The 5,173-nt window shown below is 33.3% G+C and overlaps 1 long non-coding RNA gene across 1 annotated transcript in view; it reads right to left on the bottom strand.

Moving 5' to 3' along the window:
- Positions 1-5,173, bottom strand: part of LOC116422271 — a 44,767-nt gene extending 39,594 nt beyond the window's left edge. The window contains exon 1 of the long non-coding RNA XR_004232840.1: positions 5,101-5,173. This is a non-coding gene — a long non-coding RNA (uncharacterized LOC116422271). The remainder of the gene's footprint in view (positions 1-5,100) is intronic.

The following is a 5,173-nucleotide window of genomic DNA, read 5'->3' as shown; positions in this document are numbered from 1 at the left end:
ATTTCTTCACCCTGAAGCATACAAGTTTTGATATTTTCCAGTATAGTTACTTTTGTATTGAAGTTTCAAAGTAAAACAGTACATACCAAGTTTAGAGTATCTTGGTATATACCAAGTGTAGAGTTAATTCCTACACAGGATTTCTTTACTTCTTACTCTGTGAGATGGGTATAGAATGTGTATATATGGCGATATACAAGAAGTAATCATAGCAGTTGATATTCCTAAAGGCAATGTGGTAAAATGGAAAGAATTATAGATCTGGAGCAAAAGAACTTGGGTTCAGATTCTATCTGTGTGACACTTAGGCAAATCGCTCAATCTTTCCTCAACTACAAAATTAAGGGACTGGGCTAGATGAACTCAAAATTCTTCTAATTCTAATGATCTTCTCTCCTGCTATATGTAATCCTAGGTTAGACAGAATGTCACTTTACTTAATTAATTCTCCTTTAGAATTTTGCTATTTCTTTTTAAGGACCCCTTGACCCACACAAAAGATTTTTTGTATTAAAGCAGCTCTCCTCTCTCTTAAGTTTCCAGTTTCCAGAGGTGCAATAGCAAAGAAATGCTTGCTGACCAGATTCTGAATGTATGCTGGAGAATAATAAATTAAGTGTCACTGAAATAAAAAATAAAATCTGTGGCTTGTCATATTCCCATTCTACCTTTGGGAAATTTCCTGCTTTCTTCTGGCTGACTTTATCATAAGGGCAGTAGATGGCAACTCAGTTTACTTAACTCTTGAAAAAGCAGGTGTGAGATCAATATGTTAATTCATATTCCTGCAATAATAGATAACTGGTCAAAATGTAGGAACAAAAAATTCTTAAAATAATTGCAAACTGAACAAAATGACTAATATGAAATATTTTACATGATTATACATGTAATATGTATATTACATAATATATAGTATATTTTATATTATATATATAATATGTATACTATATATGATTATACATATATAGCCTTTAACAGATTGCTTACTGTCTTTGGGAGAAGGGAGAAGAAAAAGGGAAGTTGGAACTCAAAATTTCAAAAAGAATGATTGTTAACATTTTTTACATGTAGTTGGGAAAAAATAAAATATTATTTAAAAAAACTCAAAAAAATTGCAAATTGTTAACAACGATTTGAAAACAGGTTCAAAATAATAATAAGAGCGTGCAAATCCAAATAACTCTAGTGACTCTGCAAATTGACAAAAATAGTAAGATTTTTTAAAAATATGGTAAAAGGATTGGGGAAAGTATACTAAAGCATTGTGAGACCTGTGAGTCATTATAACTATGATGGGAAAACAATTTGTAAATAAATTGTATATATGAATATAATGCCATAATATTACACTATAAAAAAACCTGATAATTTGATAAAAAGAGAAAAAGAGAAACATTTATATCCTCATATGCAAAGTCAAGGGAGACCAACATGCAGATTGAACAAAACATTGTAAAGAATAACAAGCACAAAAAACAGTAATTGAATGTTGCAAAATTGACATGATTGTGCTTGACTCCAAAGAATTATGAAAAGATATTTTCCCTTGCAGAGGTGGGTTCTCTCAGTTAGGACTACTGCAAATAATGTCAAATTTTTAAAATGTATTAATTGGTTTTATCGATTTCCCCCCTTTTTTTCCCCTTTTAATTGTTTGTTGTTATTACAGATGGCTCTCAAAATGGGAGGGAAAGGAAACAGAAAAATTTAGGGAGAATAAAAATAAAAGATATCATTAAAATTTCTTTAACAAAAATAAAAAGCAAAAGTTTCAGTACACTGAGTACTCCAGTCTGAAAAAGACTGAAAAAGTGAAAACAAGGGAGGGTGGGGTATGGGGACATCAGTGGAAGATTCTTTTCACTAGGTCTGATAATCTCAGAATCTTCCTATCACACTATGGGGTCCCATCTCTGCTCTCCTGTAACTCCTGTTTGGATTTTAGCTCTCCTGAGTAGCTCCCAGGATGACAGGTAATTGCTATTAACATCCTTCTCTTCCCAAATTCTATATCTAAAGGCAAAAATAGAAAGAAAAGAAAAGCCAGTAGGGTCTCTATTCCCTATGATGCCAACTGAGAGCTGCCTATGTCATTTGTGTTTGTGTTCTTAGTTATGTGACTATTTTTTTCTTTTGCCATTATATAGTAGGTTTTCCTATAGAAAGAGTCTTAGACCAAAAGCCAAAGAGTCAGATTCTGTGACTTGCTAACCATATAAACTTGGAAAAATTACTTAATCTCTCTGAGATGAAGTTTTATTACCTGCAAAATGGAGGTAAATCTGCAGTTTTATTATCTGCAAAATGGAGAAAAATCACTTAATCTCTCTGAGATGAAGTTTTTATTATCTGCAAATGATAACTGATCTATCTATATTTCAAGATTGTTGGGAAGATCATATGAAATGATACATAATATAATAAAAAATATATAATTTTATGGTAAATTTAATATATACAAGTATATTATAGCAATATATAATATATCATATAGAGATTATATATATGTACATAAGTATATATAAATGTTGATTATATAAATATAGGGAAGCAGAAAATGACAAATAGGAATTTGAGGTATACAATGTACTTTACATGTTATTTCATTTGGTACAAAACTATTGAGAGAGGTATTATATGTATCATTATCCTTATTTTTGCAGAAGAAGCAGCTGGATTATGCCATTCATCTCTTGAATTTGTGAGACTTTTTTCAACCAGTTTCTACCATCATAGAACTAGGGTAAAATTCAGGTTATTTGGGTTTCTACTTCAGGTCTCCTTCCTCTACTTTAGTGTACATGAAGTTATCCTAGGGATTGTGTAAAGTTTAATTTAAATACCCATAATCCCTTCTCACTAAAAGCTCATACTGCACAGTTACAAATAATATAAACTAAATTAGGTACAAAATGGCAATGGGGAAAAAACAATATTCCCATCTTCTTTTGCTAATTGATGACTCAAGATGATATCATAAGTTATAAACATTTGAGATAAACTATTTGGAATGACTAAAAGGAGAAATTGAAAGAAAGAAATCTAAATTGTATATAAAATACAATAAATAAGATTTAAAAATACATCTGTTTTGGATGCTGCTAGAAAATGAGAACAAGTCTAGAAGGAGAAGTATCGTCCTCCTCACTTATGTTTCATGGCCCATTTTTTTACATAGCTCTAGCAATGGGTATAACATTTTAAAAGTTTATATCCAGCTCTCTCAGCAAGAAGCTGTATCTCTCTATAGACACATAGAATTGAAAGTGGAAATAGGGCAACATGGCAGATGGAATCAAGTGGTAGGGTTAGTGTAGGATGGAAAAGAACAAGCATTTATTAAGCATCGACTATGTGCTAAGTGCTTTACAAACTGTATCTCATTTGACCCTCACAAAATTATTATTATCCCCATTTTACAGTTGAGGGAACTGAGTCAAACAGAAATTAAATGTTTTGCTCATGATCACATAGCTAGTAAATATCTGAGGTCAGATTTGAATTCTGATTTTCCTGACTCCAAGCCCCATCATTCTAAATACTGAACCATCTAGATGCTTTTTAAAGTAACCAGCTTTACTAACCAAATACATCACTCAACTTAAACATGAATTTCCCAATGACATCCAAGAAATTTTATTTTGTTTGTTTGTTGATGTATTTTGGGGGTGAGGGAGTTATGTGTTTATGTTCTTCCCCAAGCCTGAAACTCCTTGTTTAACAAATGAGGAAGAAACATATTTTATGAATCATCAGCAGATGGTTGTTCCTTTACAAGTCTTTATTCTTATGCTTTTTGGAGCAATGGCCCAAAAAAACTAAGCTAGAGTGGGGCCAGAGGGCAATCAGGATGATGAAGGGCCTTGTATTTCTGTCATTTGGAGATATCATAACTATCTTCAATCATCTGTAGGATTGTCATATGTAAAAGAGATTAGGCTAGATGGGCACTAGGAGACAAAATTAGGAAATTACAAAGAAGTAAATTTAAGCTTGATATTAGGAAAGCTTCCAAAGAACTAGAGCAATCCAAAAGGGAAATGCCCTGCCTCAAGTAATAATAGTTTCTCACTCTTAAAATTCAGTAAGTTCATGCTCTACATGTGACTACCTTTAATTTACTTGAGAGTTTAATGATGATAGTGATGTAAACTGTGTCTCCCTGATGTTTGGGGGGGGGGGAGGTGGGGAAATGGACCTGGGTTAGAGAAACTCTAAAATCTCAACCCCTCCCAAAGTTTGGGGCACCACTCTCCTAGGGGAAACTCCCATGGGGGATGGATCTCCAACTACAATTCAATTGGAGATCTTGGCCTGGAGAAAATTAATCACCACCCTTTATCTAGCCCAGGTCAATCCCCCCAAGAATCAGGGGGGCACAGTTTATATCATTAGGGCATGTTAATTGAGTACTTTAAAGATTGGAAAGTATTCTGCATGTATTATCTCCTTTAATACTTATATAACCAAGATAGTTGCTATTTTACTTCCATTTTACAGTGTGAGAAACTGAGGCCCAGAGAAATTAAGTACTTAAGTTCCTGACTCCAAGACTAAGACCTTCTTACATCAAAGAAAGGACAAAGTGCTGATTCTCTCTCCAAACTTTCTTAATAAAAGATTATGATTTTTTTGTTTAAAAAAAAAGTAGTAATAATTTCCCCATGACTGGAGGCAGTCAAGTAAAGTTTAGATGACCACTTGTCTGAAACGTTGTAGAGGGAGAATAATTCAGCCAAATTCATCAATCTGTCAGAGAACCTTGTCAGCTAATTGACTGATCATGTATGTAATGTTTCATACTTAGGGATTCTTCATCTCTGTAAAGGAGTGGGAGGAAGTATTTTTATATGGTCTCACCCAGTCAGAAATCTCTGAAGGACAGGCACTAGGTTTCAGATACATGTTGCTTATGCTGGCTCTTCTCCATATGTCTATGGTTCCAGATTTTTTTGGTAGGTTATTTCAAGTCCACACCTTCTCTCTTGTCACATATTTCCCCAGTGTCTTTCTCCACTCCCTTCTCAGCTATTTATGACATGCCTCCTTTAATATGCTGCATCATATTGTTGTCCTAAAGAGTATGAAAAAGCTTACCTGGGTGAGGTGATACCCAATGTTTAGCTGATGTTAGTTTCTTGGTTTTATTGTATCATAGAATGTGTTTCTC

This window comes from Sarcophilus harrisii, chromosome 3 (genome assembly GCF_902635505.1).
Source record: "Sarcophilus harrisii chromosome 3, mSarHar1.11, whole genome shotgun sequence".
In the NCBI taxonomy this organism is placed as follows: Eukaryota; Metazoa; Chordata; class Mammalia; order Dasyuromorphia; family Dasyuridae; genus Sarcophilus; species Sarcophilus harrisii.
The sequence above is the reverse complement of the archived record's forward strand: the minus strand, read 5'-3'. Positions and strand labels throughout refer to the sequence as shown.